We start from the raw sequence: 17,650 nt of genomic DNA, 5'->3' as shown, positions 1-17,650 counted from the left end.
GGTACAGTTCCACACACACTGATTCTCACTGGGGTACAGTTCCACACACACTGATTCTCACTGGGGTACAGTTCCACACACACTGATTCTCACTGAGGTAGAGTGCCACACACGCTGATTCTCACTGGGGTACAGTTCCACACACACTGATTCTCACTGAGGTACCGTTCCACACACTCTGATTCTCAGTGGGCTACAGTTCCACACACACTGATTCTCACTGAGGTAGAGTGCCACACACACTGACTCTCACTGGGGTACAATTCACACACACTGATTCTCACTGAGGTACAGTTACACACACACTGATTCTCACTGAGGTACAGTTCCACCCACACTGATTCTCACTGAGGTACAGTTCCACCCACACTGATTCTCACTGGGGTACAATTCACACACACTGATTCTCACTGGGGTACAGTTCCACACACACTGATTCTCACTGAGGTACAGTTCCACACACACTGATTCTCACTGAGGTACAGTTCCACATACACTGATTCTCACTGGGGTGCAGTTCCACACACACTGACTCTCACTGGGGTACAGTACCACACACACTGATTCTCACTGGGATACAGTTCCACACACAGTGATTCTCACTGGGGTACAGTTCCACACACACTGATTCTCACTGGCGTACACTTCCACACACACTGATACTGATTTGTACTGGGGTACAGTTCTGCAACACTGTTTCTCACTGAGGTACATTTCCACACACACTGAATCTCAATGAGGTACAGTTCCACACACACTGATTCTCACTGGCACATAGTTCCACACACTGAGATTCTCACTGGCGTACAATTCCACACACAGTGATTCTCACTGGCGTACAGTTCCACATCCAGTGATTCTCACTGGGGTATGGTTCCACAAACACTTGTCATAATATACACCAGTATATTATGGTGCAGACACACACACACACACTGATGGACATGCAGTGGGACCAATCAGCATACACAATACCGCAGCCAATCACCAGTGAGAGCACACGCACTATAAAGACAGGGGACAGGAGAGTTCCCGCTCATTCTAGTAGCAGCCAGCTCGGAGCACAGAGCTCACAGCCTGCAACACAGACATTCACCATGTGCTGAGTGCATCACCTGGTTCGGACTAGGCAAGGGTCAACAGTTAAAGCTGGTATTGTATTTACCCACAATTCAAGTATGTTAATATAGTTAACCTTATAATAAAATAGAGTTGCACCACTTCCAGTGTTGGTGACCTGTTTGTGATCCAGAACACCCAACACATCATGGTACAAGGAGTGGTTGCATACTAGCACTTCTGAGACCCACCTGCAACTAATCAGCATTCCGGCATCCTGAAGTATGGCGAACATCAACCCGCCACCGCCACTTCGCATCGCCGGCAATCTCAGGGTCAATTGGAAGATTTTTAAACAGCGCTTCCAGCTCTTCCTCAAAGCCACGGGCAGGGAGGACGCCTCGGACACCAGGAAGATTGCTCTGCTCCTCTCCACGGCCGGGCAACACGCCATCCACATCTTCAACTCCCTCACATTCGCAGACGACGAGGACAAGACAAAGTACAAGACGTTTCTCCTCAAATTCGATACCCACTTCAGCATAGAGGTCAATGAAAGCTTCGAAAGATACCTGTTCCAGCAGCGCTTGCAGGGTAAGGACGAGCCTTTCCAATCCTTTTTAACACACCTCCGCATCCTTGCGCAGTCCTGCAGCTACGGGCCCACCTTCGACTCCATGATACGCGACCAGATCGTATTTGGTGTTCTGTCGGACCCACTGCGTCAGCAGCTCCTCAAAATTAAGCAACTCAACCTAGCGACTGCCATCGAGACCTGTGTCCTGCATGAAAATGCCACCAGCCGGTACACCCACATACAGGCGGCTGAAATGGCGCGGCAAGGTCCCCACGAGGCGGAACGGGTCCAAACAATTGAACACCTCCAAGGCTGCAGCCTGGATGAGGGCGGCCATTTTGCGTGCTTTTTGCGGCCTCCCGCGCTTGTACGTGCCAAACGCGGGGACGCACCATGCAGGACCGCGTCGCGCATGCGTGGTGGCGCATCGAGCGTACTGACGTCACGACGTGCGACAACTGTGGCTCCGCCCATTTAAAACGGTAATGTCCTGCAAAATCGCGACAATGCCTACGATGTGGCAGACTGGGCCACTATGCTGCCTGCTGTCGAGCAGCTCAGCCTGCCAATTCGCATCGCTTCAGCCAGCCTCGCAGGAACGTTCGGGCAATTCAACCCACTTTCATCGAGTCCGATTCCGACTTCCCGCAGATCAGTGACACCGAGGACCCGAGGGAGCCTTTTCGAGTCGCTGTTATAACAAAGAACAGGCTGTCCCCGAATCAAAACCACCAGTCGCTGTCAGTGCACAGCATTGATCCAGACGACGAGTGGTGTGCCACCTTGACGGTCAACCGATCCCAGATACGATTCTGCCTGGACACTGGTGCTTCCGCTAATCTCCTAGCGTGGTCAGACTTTCAGACCTTTGGGGTTATACCAACCATTCTTTCGTAGACCTGCCAACTAGTGCACTACAATGGCAATGTCATTCCTGCTACCGGTTCATGCCAACTCGAAGTGACGCACAACTGGCGAAAAGCCATCCTTCCCTTCGAGATCGTGGGCTCCTCGAAGGACTCTCTGTTAGGCGCACAGGCATGCAACCTCCTAAACTTCGTTCAACGAGTACACTCTCTCTCTCTAGAGGACACGTCTGCCTTCCAGGATGCGGACTCCAGGGCGCAACTCAATGCCATCATCGACCTGCACCGCAACGTTTTCAAAGGCATGGGCACGCTTCCATACGCTTACAAAATCCTGCTCAAACAAGACGCCACGCCTGTGGTTCATGCACCTCGCAGAGTCCCAGCACCCCTCAAGGACCGCCATAAGCAGCAGCTGCAGGACCTCCAGGACCAAGGAGTGCTCTCCAGAGTGACGGAACCAACCGACTGGGTCAGTTCCATGTTGTGCGTATCTGCATTGACCCAAAGGATCTGAATTGCAACATAATGAGGGAGCATTGCCCTATCCCCAAGCACGAGGAGATCACGTCCGAGATGGCTCGGGCCAACATCTTCACCAAACTTGACGCCTCAAAAGGATTCTGGCAAATTCACTTAGACAGGTCCAGCAGAAAGCTGTGTACCTTTAATACCCCGTTTTGCAGATACTGCTACAACAGGATGCCGTTTGGATTATATCGGCATCAGAAGTATTCCACCGGATCATGAAGCAAATGATGGAGGGCATTGAGGGTGTGCGCGTCTATGTTGACGCCATCATAATTTGGTCCACCACCCCGCAGGAGCATATCAGTCGCCTCCAGCGCGTTTTCAAACGAATACAGGACCAAGGCCTTCGCCTCAACAGAGCCAAATGTTCCTTCGGCGAGATGAAACTCAAGTTCCTAGGGGACCACATCTCCCGGTTGGGTGTGCGGCCGGATGCGGACAAGGTGGCAGCCATCACGGCCATGCAGAAGCCAGCGGATAAGAAGGCGGTCCTCTGATTTTTGGGCATGGTCAACTTCCTGGGGACGTTCATCCCCAACCTCGCCATACCACAGCTCTCTGGAACCTAGTCAGGAAGACGACAGACTTTCAATGGCTTCCCGCCCACGAGTGCGAATGGGACGAGCTTAAGACCAAGCTTACCACAGCCCCAATATTGGCATTTTCTGATCCCACGAAGGAAACAAAAATTTCAACGGACGCCAGCCAATCCGGCATTGGGGCGGTGCTCCTGCAACGCGATGAGACCTCATCATGGGCCCCCGTTGCATATGCATCACGTGCCATGACCCCCACGGAACAGCGCTACGCGCAGATCGAAAAGGAGTGCCTGGGCCTGTTGACTGGGGTCGACAAATTTCATGATTACGTGTACGGCCTTCACTGTCAAGACCGACCATCGCCCGCTGGTCAACATTATACAAAAAGACCTGAATGATATGACCCCTCGCCTCCAACACATTCTGCTTAAACTCCGGCGGCAGGATTTCCAGCTCCTATACACCCCAGGCAGGGACCTGACCATAGCCGACGCTCTGTCCAGGGCAGTTAACACCCCGTGTGACCCAGAGGGGTTCATCTGCCAGGTTGACACACATGTGGCCTTCACGGCCTCCAATCTGCCAGCCACGGATGAACGCCTTATCCACATTCGCCGCGAGACTGCGGCTGACCCCCTACTACAGCATGTCATGCGCCACATGACCGACAGGTGGCTCAAGGGCCAATGCCCGCAGTTCTACAATATCAGAGACGATCTGGCAGTAGTCGATGGTGTCCTCCTGAAGCTGGACCGCATCGTGATCCCGCACAGCATTCGCCAGCTCATTTTGGAACAGCTACACGAGGGCCATCTTGGCGTGGAGAAGTGCCGACGGAGGGCCCGAGAGGCTGTGTACTGGCCCGGCATCAATGAGGACATCGCCAACACATTGCTCAACTGCCCCACCTGTGAGCGGTTGCAGCCGGCCCAACCACACGAGACCCTACAGCCCCATGAGTTGGTCACGTCCCCTTGATTAAGGTAGGCGTTGACCTGTTCCACGTGCTCGGCAGAGGCTATGTTCTGATTGTAGACTATTTTTCAAACTACCCGGAGGTCGTACGCCTGCACGACATCACATCATCGGCGGTCATCCGTGCCTGTAAGGAGACCTTTGCTCGTCACGGCATCCCACTCACTGTGATGTCGGACAATGGTCCCTGCTTCGCAAGCCAGGAATGGTCCAACTTTGCCAGCAGGTACAACTTTGTGCATGTGACATCCAGTCCCCTGCACCCCCAATCCAATGGCAAAGAGGAAAACGGCGTCCACATCGTCAAACAGCTCCTCTACAAGGCTGCCGATACAGGATCCGACTTCTACCTCGCCTTGCTGGCCTATCGTTCGGCCCCACTCTCCACGGGCCTGTCACCAGCCCAGCTGCTCATGGGTCGCACCCTCAGGACCACGGTGCCGTCCATTCACGTCCCAGACCTCGACCATGTTCCGGTCCTTCAGCGGATGCAACAGTCTCGCGCACAACATAAGGCGGCGCATGACGCTCGCGACTGATCTCCCTGCTCTGGCGCCGGATGACAACCTCCGCATCCATCTTCCGGAGGGCGGCTGGTCTGCAACTGCTGTGGTTCTTCGGCAGGTATCTCCCCGCTCGTTCCTGGTTCATCTGCCAGATGGTTCCATTCGCCGCCGCAATCGGCGTGCCCTTCGTCTCGTTCCACACACGCTATGTTATCCTCCACCGGTGCCTCGCCCTCTTGTTGTCCCAAACCTGGACTATGTGGAGATTCCAAATACTCTGCATCCTCCTCACTCTGCTGTGGCCCAGCCCGTTCCTCAGCCGGTGGCTCCTGACCCACAGAGCGCATATGACAGGGGCGAGGTTGAGTCGGTTCTTTGGGGTGGAGCACTTGAGGCGGTCAACCAGAGTTCGTCGCCCACCTCAGAGACTTGACTTATGAGTTTTACGATGTTGGACTCTTTGATCTGTTCTGTTATCCTGTTTCATCGTTCCAGTAGTTTGTATATCATGTTCATTTTGTTGTTGGTGTGACACCCTATTTCTCTTCACCATGCACCTTCCCGTGTAAATAGATTAGCCTCATGTACATAGTCATGTAAATAACACGCACACACATAGTCAGGTACATTCGCTATACGATATTGATTGTCACGCAGGCACATGTTCTTTATATAAAAGGGAGGATGTCATAATATACACCAGTATATTATGGTGCAGACACACACACACACACACTGATGAACATGCAATGGGACCAATCAGCATACACAACACCGCAGCCAATCACCAGTGAGAGCACACGCACTATAAAGACAGGGGACAGGAGAGTTCCCGCTCATTCTAGTAGCAGCCAGCTCGGAGCACAGAGCTCACAGCCTGCAACACAGACATTCACCATGTGCTGAGTGCATCACCTGGTTAGGACTAGACAAGGGTCAACAGTTAAAGCTGGTATTGCATTTAACCACAGTTCAAGTATGTTAATATAGTTAACCTTCTAATAAAATAGAGTCGGACCACTTCCAGTGTTGGTGACCTGTTTGTGATCCGGAACACCCAGTACATCAACACTGATTCTCACCGAGGTACAGTTTCACACACACTGATTCTCACTGGGGTACAGTTCGACACACACTGATTCTCAGTGGGGTACAGTTCCACACACACTGATTCTCACTGGGATACAGTTCCACATACACTGATTCCCACTGGGGTACAGTTCCACACACAGTGATTCTCACTGGGGTACAGTTCCACACACACTGCTTCTCACTGAGGTACAGTTCCATACAAACTGCTTCTCACTGGGGTACAGTTCCACATACACTGATACTGATTTTTACTGGGGTACAATTTTGCAACACTGTTTCTCACTGGGGGACAGTTCCACACACACTGAATCTCAATGAGGTACAGTTCCACACACACTGATTCTCACTGAGGTAGAATTCCACACACACTGATTCTCACTGGCGTACAGTTCCACACACACTGATACTGATTTTTACTGGGGTACAATTTTGCAACACTTTTTCTCACTGGGGGACAGTTCCACACACACTGAATGTCAATGAGGTACAGTTCCACACAAACTGATTCTCACTGGCGTACAGTTCCACACACACTGACTCTCACTGGGGTACAGTTCCACACACACTGATTCTCACTGGCGTACAGTTCCACACAGACTGATACTGATTTTTACTGGGGTACAATTTTGCAACACTGTTTCTCACTGGGGGACAGTTCCACACACACTGAATCTCAGTTGGGTACCGTTCCACACACAATGATTCTCAGTTGGGTACAGTTCCATACACACTGATTCTCACCAAGTTACAGTTCCATACACACTGATTCTCACTGGGGTACAGTTCCACACACACTGATTCTCACCGAGGTACAGTTCCATATACACTGATTCTCACTGGGGTACAGTTCCATACACACTGATTCTCAGTGGGGTACAGTTCCACACACAATGATTCTCACCGAGTTACAGTTCCATACACACTGATTCTCACTGGGGTACAGTTCCACACACAATGATTCTCACCGAGGTACAGTTCAATACACACTGATTCTCACTGGGGTACAGTTCCACACACACTGATTCTCACCGAGGTACAGTTCCATATACACTGATTCTCACTGGGGTACAGTTCCATACACACTGATTCTCAGTGGGGTACAGTTCCACACACAATGATTCTCACCGAGTTACAGTTCCATACACACTGATTCTCATTGGGGTACAGTTCCACACACAATGATTCTCACTGGGGTACAGCTCCAGACACACTGATTCTCACTGGGGTACAGTTCCACACACACTGATTCTCACTGGGGTACAGTTCCAGACACACTGATTCTCACTGGGGTACAGTTCCGCACACAATGATTCTCACTGGGTTACAGTTCCACAAACACTGATTCTCACTGGGGTACAGTTCCAGACACACTGATTCTCACTGGGGTACAGTTCCATTCACACTGATCCTCACTGGGGTATGGTTCCTCACACACTGATTCTCACTGGGTTACAGTTCCACACACACTGATTCTCACTGGGTTACAGTTCCACTCACACTGATTCTCACTGGGGTACAGTTCCACACACAATGATTCTCACTGGGTTACAGTTCCACACACACTGATTCTCACTGGGGTACAGTTCCAGACACACTGATTCTCACTGGGGTACAGTTCCACACACACTGATTCTCACCGAGGTACATTTCCACACACACTGATTCTCACCGAGGTACAGTTACACACTCACTGATTCTCACTGCGGTACAGTTCCACACACACTGATTCTCACCGAGGTACAGTTCCACACACACTGATTCTCACTGCGGTACAGTTCCACACACACTGATTCTCACTGCGGTACAGTTCCACACACACTGATTCTCACCGAGGTACAGTTCCACACACACTGATTCTCACTGCGGTACAGTTCCACACACACTGATTCTCACTGCAGTACAGTTCCACACACAATGATTCTCACCGAGGTACAGTTCCACACACACTGATTCTCACTGCGGTACTGTGGCATACACATTTACTCTTACGAGAATCAGTTCCACTCGCACAGTTTCTCACGGGAGTACAGTTGCATACTCCGGTTCTTACTGGTATACAGTTCCATACACACAGATTCTCACGGGAGTACGGTTCCACACACAGACTCTTACTGGTGTAAAATTCCACACACACTGATTCTCACGGGTGTACAGTTCCTTCACGCAGATTCTTACTGGGGTACAGTTCCACTCTCGCAGACTCTTAATTGGGTCATGTTCCACTCACACAGACTCTTACTGGGGTACACTTCCATACACACACACTCTCACAAGGGTAGTTTCACAGACACTGACTCTCACTGTGGTACAGTTTCACAGGCACTGATCTCACTGGGGGCAGTTCCACAGATATTTCCTTTCCACGGTACAGTTCTACACACACAGACTCATATGGGGTACAGTTCCACACATACAGACCCTCACTGGGGTAATGTTTCATAAATACTGGCCCTCACTTGGGTACAATTCTATACACACTGACTCTCACTGGGGTATAGTTCCACAGAAACTGAGCGGGATTCTCTGCCGGCGGGATGCTCCATTTTGCCGGCAGCCCGGGGCTTTCCCGACGGCACGGGGCTGCCCCACACTGGGAAACCCCATTGACCGGCCCGTGTAACGGAGAATCCCGCCGGCGGGTTGAGGCAGAAATGTGGCGCGGCGGGCGGGGCATCCCACCGACTGACCTTCGCTGGGATACAGATCCACACAGGCTGGCTCTGACTGGGGTACTGTGCCACAGATACTGGCTCTCACTGGAGTCCAGTTCCACACACTGGAGTCCAGCCCAACCTACCGCCCACGCTGTGCCCAAAAAGCAGCACGTCACGGCGCAAATTGGCCGGTAACTGCCGGGAGATCCCGCTCCTGGGGTCTATCCGACTTGCTACATCTTGCACACAGGGTGCCGCGAGCTGAAGCCCGCTCATTTTGGGTGGGATACTTTTTGGCAAATCAGGATATTAGAGCGAGACAGCTGGTCCCATTTTAATCTGTAGTTCCCTGAGGTATTAAGACATTGGGATCTACTCACAGATGCTGGTGTTATTTACGAGGCGGTGATTGGGCCGGGAAGGTGCATTTGACTGAGGGTGTGTAGGGTCTGGGGAGCCATTTATAGTGAATTGGGAGTGGGGTTGTGTGGGTTTGGCAGTGACTCAGATCTCAAGAGAAACACACACTGAACGTGCTCGCTATGGGACTCGGTTCCCATTTTGATTAGGTTGGGCCCTCAGACTCTCACTGAGGTACTGTTCCACAAACACAGATTCTCACTGAGGTACTGTTCCACAAACACAGATTCTCACTGAGGTTCTGTTCCACAAACACAGATTCTCACTGAGGTACTGTTCCACAAACACAGATTCTCACTGAGGTACTGTTCCACAAACACAGATTCTCACTGGGGTACTGTTCCACAAACACAGATTCTCACTGAGGTACTGTTCCACAAACACAGATTCTCACTGAGGTACTGTTCCACAAACACAGACTCTCACTGGCATACTGTTCCACAAACACAGATTCTCACTGGGGTACTGTTCCACAAACACAGACTCTCACTGGGGTACTGTTCCACAAACACAGATTCTCACTGAGGTACTGTTCCACAAACACAGATTCTCACTGGAGTACTGTTCCACAAACACAGATTCTCACTGAGGTACTGTTCCACAAACACAGATTCTCACTGAGGTACTGTTCCACAAACATAGATTCTCACTGAGGTACTGTACCACAAACACAGATTCTCACTGAGGTACTGTTCCACAAACACAGATTCTCACTGAGGTACTGTTCCACAAACACAGATTCTCACTGGAGTACTGTTCCACAAACACAGACTCTCGCTGGGGTAATGTTCCACAAACACAGACTCTTGCTGGGGTACTGTTCCACAAACACAGATGCTCACTGGGATACTGTTCCACAAACACAGACTCTTACTGGGGTACTGTTCCACAAACACAGGCGCTCACTGGAGTACTGTTCCACAAACACAGACTCTCACTGGGGTACTGTTCCACAAACACAGACTCTTACTGGAGTACTGTTCCACAAACACAGACGCTCACTGGAGTACTGTTCCACAAACACAGACGCTCACTGGGGTACTGTTCCACAAACACAGACTCTTACTGGGGTACTGATCCACAAACGCAGACTCTCACTGAGGTACTGTTCCATAAACACAGACTCTCACTTGGGTACAGTTCCACAAACACAGACTCTCACTGGGCTACTGTTCCACAAACACAGAATCTCACTGGGGTACTGTTCCACAAACGCAGATGCTCACTGGAGTACTATTCCACAAACACAGAATCTCACTGGGGTACTGTTCCACAAACACAGACTCTCACTGGGATACTGTTGCACAAACACAGACTCTCACTGGAGTATTGTTCCACAAACACAGACTCTCACTGGGCTACTGTTCCACAAACACAGACTCTTACTGGAGTACTGATCTGCAAACAGGGACTCTCACTGGGATACTGTTCCACAAACACAGTTTCTCGCTGGAGTATTGTTCCACAAACACAGACTCTCACTAGGATACTGTTCCACAAACATAGACTCTTACTGGAGTACTGTTCCACAAACACTGACTCTCACGACGTTACTGTTCCACAAACACCGACTCTCATTGGGTACTGTTCCACAAACACAGATTCTCACTGGAGTACTGTTCCACAAACACAGACTCTCAATGGGATACTGTTCAACAAACACAGACTCTTACTGGATTACTGTTCCACAAACACAGACTCTCACTGGGGTTGTTCCACTCACACAGACTCTTAATGGGGTAAAGTTCCATTGATCTGTTCCCTGTAAGAACACTATTTACGACACCCTATGCTACTCTTGCTCATGTATTTTCTTTACTTGGCCCCTTGTTCCGCACTGTAACAAATCACTGTTTGTCGATGTACCATTTGTCCAATGTACTCTGCTGTTTATGCTTTTGTCTATTATGTGCGTACTGTGTACGTTCCTCGGCTGCAGAAAAATACTTTTCACTGTACTTCGGTACATGTGACAATTAATCAACTCAAATCAAAAATCAAATTTTACTGGGGTACAGTTCCACACACACAGTTTCTCATTAGTATACATTTCCACACACACAGACTTTCACTGGGGTACAGTTCCACACACACTGACTCTCCCTGGAGTACGGTTCCATAGATGCCGACTGTCACTCAGGTAGAGTTCCACAGATACTGACGCTCGCTGAGGGTACAGCTCTACAGATACTGACCCTCTTTTTTCCACTGAGGTACAGTACCACAGATATTACATCTCACTGGAGTACAGTTCTACACACACTAACTCTCACTGGGATACAATTCTACACAGAGAGACTCTCACTGGGATACAATTCCACACACACAGACTCTCATTGGAGTACAGTTCTACACACACTCTCGTTGGGATACAGTTCTACACACACAGACTCTCACTGGGGCACAGTTCCATACACACACACTCTCACTGGGGTACAGTTCTACACTGACAGAACCTCAATGGAGTACAGTTTTACACACACAGACTCTCACTGGGGCACAGTTCCATACACACACACTCTGGGTTACAGATCTATGCACAGACACTCTCACTGGGGTACAGTTCTACACTGACAGAACCTCAATGGAGTACAGTTTTAGACACACAGACTCTCATTGGAGTACAGTTCTACACACACTCTCGTTGGGATACAGTTCTACACACACAGACTCTCACTGGGGCACAGTTCCATACACACACACTGTCACTGGGGTACAGTTCTACACTGACAGAACCTCAATGGAGTACAGTTTTACACACACAGACTCTCACTGGGGCACAGTTCCATACACACACACTCTGGGTTACAGTTCTATGCACAGACACTCTCACTGGGGTACAGTTCTACACTGACAGAACCTCAATGGAGTACAGTTTTACACACACAGACACTCTCACTGGAGTACAGTTCTACACACACAGACTCTTACTGGGATACAGTTCCACAGATACTGATTCTCATTGGGATACAGTGTTACAGACAGTGGCTCTGACTGGAATATAGATCCATGCGTACAGACTGTCCTCAGACAACCCATTCAAGTTGGCATTTTTCAATGTGTGGATCCATGCTCTTCATTAATGGAGTGCCGGGGGGAGTCACACAGTAATGCACTAATATAATTGCTTATTTATCCATGCTCACGATTTTGGTGAAGGATGGTATTGAGGCTGCAAGAAAGAATTTTATAGTTGATTACCAGGAATTCCTGAATGAAATATATTGGTATGTATTTATCTTTAAAAAAAAACACTTGTCTTGGTATTTTCGCTATGAGTTTGTGTTCAGTGCTCAGGCTAGTCGTGAACTTGTTGTGGTAAACCAGAGGGTTAGGCAGTCTGACTGGAGACCTTTGAGTTGTCTGCTGGGCGTGCAGTGCTTCAGCGGCTGATTCATTTAGAAAGTTTCTGCTGTTGCGTTTGTGCTGATAGATGTGAGATACATGCCATACCCAAACCGTTCCCTTCCACACTCTGCGGAAGTTGAGGTGCAGTGGCGACTGATTGACACTTAGTCATAACAAGCCTGACTGTGGAGCAGGCATGACAGGTGGATGTGCGATGCTAAGTGATGTTAACCCTTGAAGTCCTGGAGATGAAACAAAAAAAAAACCGCGAATGCTGGAAATCATAAAATGCTCGAAATAAACAGAACAGCAGCTTCATGATAGGCAATGGACAAAAGAGATAGAGGAGAATTTCTACCACGCAGTGAATTGTTGTGATCTGGAAGACACTGCCTCAAAGGGCAGTGGAAGCAGGTCCAATAGTAACTTTGGAGAAGTCATTGGATGAATAACGGCAAAGGGATAAGAGCAGGGAAAGTGGAACTAATTGGATAGCTCTGAACTCGCATGGGCTCAGTGAATAGAATAATCTCATTCTTTGTTATTCTTTGATTCCTCGATGATTAACGTCGAAAAACAGGAATGGTGATTAATATTTCATGCAATGCCTTTCTTTGGAACAAATGGAGACAGGTTTGGTCATTGATACACCTTCTTCACCTTGAGTTCTCTGGCCGAAGGAAAGCCTGACCCACAACACTGAAATCTGTACCACACATGGAGTAAGGAGGCAGGTTCAGAAGCCACTTTGGACAGAAAAGGGATCAAACACTGCGCCAAACCCGGAGACTCCAAGGTTCCATCTCACGACTGACTGGGAATCGCTCCCGCTCTTACCACCTGCCATTGGCATATGTTGGAAGGATTCACAAGATGGTACACAACCTGCTTGACCACGTTATGAACGCACCTTCCTTGGACATCAAGTCCTGGAGTGGGACTTGAACCCAGACCCTACTCACTGCGCCACAAGGAATCCTCCACAGTTACTTAGGACTGAGTAAAATAAAAGTGGTGGCCAGATATAAGGAAAGTCAAGAGCGAGGACAAATAAAAAACAACTAAAAGAAATTGCCCTGTAAACAAATGTCAAAGAGCTTAAAAGTACTGGATGGCATACAAAGGACATTTTGGACAAAGGGAAGAGAAACCAAAGCCAAACGATAAAGGAATCTAAGGGAGAGACTTTGACAGAAGTGTAGAGGAGATTTGGGCAGATAGCAGCCATAACTTCCTACTTAACAGATCTGTTGCAGCACCTTTACCACACAGCATGCAACAGTTCAAGAATAAAGTCCACCACCGATCGCCTCAAGGACATCTCGGATTTGGTAATAAATGTCGTTTTGCCTATTCAGGTATTCATCCACTTGCCTTTTGAAAGTTACTGTGGAATCTGCTTTCACCATCCTGAGAACAAATGCTTCAAAATAAAACTTGTGACTGAAATTTGTAAACTCCCACAGTATGATCAAGAAGCTGATGAAATCACAAGGTGAGCCAGAATTTTCAGGATGACTGGAGTTCGGGCCTCACCATCCGAAGAGTCAGTGGGGAGTTTATCCCTCCCATTCCAGCAGGCCTGATGTTGTTTCATGCTCTAACGAGTGTTGATTAGCAGATTAGCTGTCGCCTACATGGAGTGCCACTCTGGCCGCCAGCCAATCAGATTGGCCAGCAGTTCTCCAGTCATTTCTGGAATGGCACTGCAGTGGCTGGAAGAGGCCCTGCAGGTAATTGTCATGAAACAAGTGCCAGGAACTGGAAGAAGGTGGGTGGCAGGAGATGGGGCAGTGGGTGGGGGAGGGGAGGCGGTGCGTATGGAAGGTCTGGGAGGGTCATGATGGAAGGGTAGGTTGGGGGGAGAGAGCAGACTGGAAGTCACTGGGCCCTAAAGGTTGGGCAGCCCAGTCAAAAGGGAGCTTCCGGAGGAAGTCTCCCCCCACCCCTCCCCCCCACCACCACCTTTCCGCCTGAGATCGAACTTTGTTCAATTTTACCCTTCCCCTTCTATCTCTCATTTACACGCCAGCCTGAAAGTTGAGGCTGGATGGGAAAAGGCCCTCTTGTGACCATTAAGTGGTTACTTCAGAGCCTTAAATTGGGGCAAGGGCAGGCCTCCTCTCTGAGGTCCTGACTGTCCCAGCATAAAGTCCTGACTAGGTCAGGGCTTGTGGGAACTCAGAGGGAATCTTGTCCTTGCAATCTTATAATTCCTTCCAACTCAGAATCTGCCAGGGTTTGGGGGGGTTTAACATTCAGGCAATGAGCTTGAATGCTGGACACCATAATATCCATTTAATCTTAGCCTTATAGGTAAGCAAATTACTCCTAAAATGATGTCCCAGAATTTCCTGTCAGAGTAACAATGAGGCTAATGGCACTTGCTGATATTTATGTGCAAATTCTTGAGCAACTGACAAAAGTCCAGAAGTTGCCTTTTGAGATGGGCTCTCTCCTGTTAGGTTCATGAATACCACATCTTCGTGTCTGCCTGGCCATTGAAATAGGATGATACTGCAAAGCCTGGAAAATACCCCATACTTTTATTAAAACCCATAAAGAGAGCTATGCAAATCTTTGATTCCACTCGCTGATTTAAAACACACTGGCAGTTTAAAACTTGCAACTCCAACTCCACCCAATGCACCAAACGTTTAACAAACCTAAGACTCAGTTATTACTCACTGCGTGACAGCCTAACATCATTTCACTGATATTTAAACTTACAAACTTGCATTGAAGTAGCTCCCTTCATGTGCTCAGAATCTCCCAGTGCTTTACAGCTAATTAAGTACTTTTTGAAGTACAGTGACTGTTGTAATGTAAGAAATGTGGCATCCAATTCGTGAACAGAAAAAACAACATGATAATGATTTTGTTTTTGGTGGTGTTGGCCGAGGGATGAATATTTGTCCATCTCTTGGAGATCTCCACCCCTCTCCTTTGAATCATGCCGTGGGATCTTTTACATTCACCAAAGAGGGCGTACAGGGCCTCGGTTTAACATCCCATCTAAAAGACACCTCAGACAGTGCCGCTCTCATTCAAGAGCATCAGCCCAAACTCTGGCGGGGCATTTGATGCCAAACTTTTCTCAGAGAAGAGTTTACCAACTGAGCCTCGCAGCCATGTTGCTGTGGTGTGGTATTTAAAAACATCAACACCTCCATTAATAACAGGTGTGATTGCGTTAAGCCTTCCAACACTGATATGTCAGCTGTTAATAAAACCACCAATGGTTCATCAGTCAATTTCTCAAGTGGCTCTATTTAATGTTACTTTTTGGTGGATTCTAACCTGCCATCCTGAAAGCGCTGACTCTGGCTGAGGCCCAGTTCCACGGGCACAGCCCAAGGTATCTCACTGGGATCCACATGGGTGAGTCTAGGCAGTGAATGCCAGCATGTGTTACAATTGTGGAAGCATAATAACCTATTCTAATCTCACCCTCATCTGATGCCAAATGCTATGACCCTCGAGGTAGTTTTCAGGGGAGCTTTATTCCCTCCCAATCCCAGAGACTTGTTGGACCTCTCTCCAAACAACTCATTCAACAAAAACTTGGGAATTCTGATGAATGCAGGCCCTTCTCTTGGAGGCTTGTAGGAAATAAAATCCCACAATTAACATAATCTTTCAAGCAGTACAGTGCACCAAGGCACTTCACAAGAGTGTTAGGAAACAATATTTAGCACTGTGCCACATAAGGAGATAGATGGAGAGGGAATAAGGAGAGTCTGAAAGAAGGAGAGTGAGGTGGAGAAGGGTAGGGCAGGAATTCAAAGCTCATTCCCAAGCAGCTGAAGGCATGCTAATAGTGATGGAGAATTCAAACTAGCAAGAGGCCAGGGAAGAATTGAGGCTGCAGAGTGTTGTGGATTTTGTTGTGAATAATGAAGGTATCTTGGACAAGTTACACAACCAATGAAGAGGTGCTGGTAAAATCTGAGGCTGAAATAACTACTGACCAAGATCAGGAAGAGAAAGTTGGAATTAGAAATCACCATGCAGAAATTCTGATGCTGCTGGGAAAGTGATGGTAACGAGGTTAAGGTACACAAGGAACGATCGTTCTAAATAGCTTCGCAAACTGGATTGAGTACCAACAAAGAAGATCAGTGCCTGTAAAGAGGATCAACATGAAGGTCCAGGGTCACCAAAACCCTCTTGGGACATTGTACCCGAAGAGAGAGAAGCCAGAATTGGAGGAGCCGAGAGGTGTTCGAGTTGTTGGGGCTGGAGGAGGTTACAGAGATAGATGGGGGTGGCGCACTGGAGGGCTTTGAACACAAAGATGAGAATTTTAAATTGAGCCAATGCAGGGGTGATTAATGAGTGGGATTTGAGGTTAGTTAGGATAATGGTAGCAGAGATTAGCATGAGCTCGGTGGGGGAGGGAGCAGATAATAAATGCACATTATCCGTCGTCAGGCTGTATACGTGGTAGGTGCTGTTTTTTTCTGCAGTCATTTTTTTGAATCTCTGTCAAGGTCAATTGCTAACGCAAGTCACTGAGGTAAAGGAAGACTGTTTGAAACCGCAGCACCATCCCATCCCACATCACAAGAACAGGACGTTTACATTTTGATTGAGGTAGAGTGAAACCCAGATCTTAGAAGTGAAAGGAGAGCACACAAATAGCTAAACCCTCTAATTCCTCATCACAGAATGATTCAAGCACTATGTATGAACTGGATTACGATAAACAGTGGGTAGGTGGCAGTCCTCACTCACTTGATTCAGATCCTCTCATTCCAAAGTTGTGGGTTTAAGCCCCATTGCACGGACCTAAACATAACATTCATGCAGCTATTTCAAAGCAAGACTGAGGAAGTGCCACACCATCAGAGGGAGAGTACTGAGAGAGTGCTTCACTGCTATAAGGAGAGTGATGTGTGCACGCCAAAGCATGAAGGGGCAGAACTGAGGGAGTGATGCAGTGTGGAGGGACATTACTGACGGAGATATGCATTGTGGAGGGCCGTTACTGAGGGGGCAATGCACTGTGGAGGGGCATTACTGAGAGAGTGATGCACTGTGGAGGGCCGTTACTGAGGGGGCAATGCACTGTGGAGGGGCA

The sequence above is a fragment of the Scyliorhinus torazame genome, chromosome 1 (assembly GCF_047496885.1).
Source record: "Scyliorhinus torazame isolate Kashiwa2021f chromosome 1, sScyTor2.1, whole genome shotgun sequence".
Lineage (NCBI taxonomy): Eukaryota > Metazoa > Chordata > Chondrichthyes > Carcharhiniformes > Scyliorhinidae > Scyliorhinus > Scyliorhinus torazame.
This window is presented reverse-complemented; position numbering follows the sequence as displayed.